At 42.6% G+C, this 1,062-nt stretch overlaps 1 protein-coding gene across 1 annotated transcript in view; it reads right to left on the bottom strand.

Annotated features, from left to right (window-relative positions):
• The window catches only part of LOC101863208 (C-Maf-inducing protein), a gene marked incomplete at its 5' end in the record, with an annotated part of 16,964 nt that overhangs the window by 14,587 nt on the left and 1,315 nt on the right, over positions 1–1,062 (bottom strand).

Here is a 1,062-nt window from a genome sequence, read left to right as displayed (position 1 = left end):
GCTGCTGTTGTTGTTGTTGTTGCTGTTTCTGTTATTGCTGTTGCTTCTGCTGCTACTACCAACGATAACAGTGAGCATTTCCTTTTTCCATTCTATCATATAAAATAAATAAAAATTTGTGATGCTTTATACAAATACAAAAACAATTCAGAAACTCTCAACGTCTTCCCCCCCCCGTCTCAGTTTTTCTCTCAAAACAAAATCAAGACGGAAAAAAATAAGACCCTCAAAATTACAAGTCCGAATGTTTGTCGAACCAAAGTACACTGAAGCCACTGAAGTGAAGGGAAATCACTCTCCTCCTCTGTTGCTGACAAGGACAAAGCCTGCGTGAGTCTAAGAGTAAATCCAAAGTCAAAGAGAGTTGTTAGTGACCCAGTAGCATCTGAGTGTTAACTCTTCTGCATTTTAGGCTCTCGGACTCGCAACCGTAAGGTTGTGGGTTCGAATCCCGTCAAGGGCCCGACATTGTGTCCTTGGGAAAGGCGCTTTACACGAATTTTCCTCACTTCACCCAGGTGGGAATGGGTACCCGGCTATAGACAGAAAGATCTTGTCAGTTTGTTAGTGTTTGAGCGCTTAATCAGCTGCTTGCACTGTATGCTTCCCGGGAAGCTGAGAATGTTTCAGAGTGTTCTATGGTCTGCTGGGGTAACAATATAGTGTAAAGCGCATAGAGCCTGCTGTTGAGCGGGGATATGCGCTATACAATGCTATCTATTATTATTATTATTATTATGCCATTCTACAACAGCTGCAGGTCTGTTCTAATTGTTGTCTTGAGGAGTAGAAGCAGCTAGACGTGTGGGGGAGCTAGGGAAGAAAACATCCTCTCAAATCAGTTAGTTTTCTACAGAAGAACAGATGATGTTCCACTGTCTCTGAAGGGTAGTCATATAGTGGTTCTCCACAGTAATGAACAAGTGGTAAAACCTGAGGGAACAAGGTCACAAACAGGACAATGGTATGCTGGTAAGATAATAGATTGGTAAACCAAACAGAAAAAAAGAAAGAAAGGAGTGGGAGAGGTAGAAAGGGGGCGTGAAAGAGAGAGAGAGAGAG

This window comes from Aplysia californica, unplaced genomic scaffold, assembly GCF_000002075.1.
Source record: "Aplysia californica isolate F4 #8 unplaced genomic scaffold, AplCal3.0 scaffold00477, whole genome shotgun sequence".
Classification (NCBI taxonomy): Eukaryota; Metazoa; Mollusca; class Gastropoda; order Aplysiida; family Aplysiidae; genus Aplysia; species Aplysia californica.
Note: the sequence above shows the minus strand (reverse complement) of the source record. Positions and strands in the feature narration are given on the sequence as shown.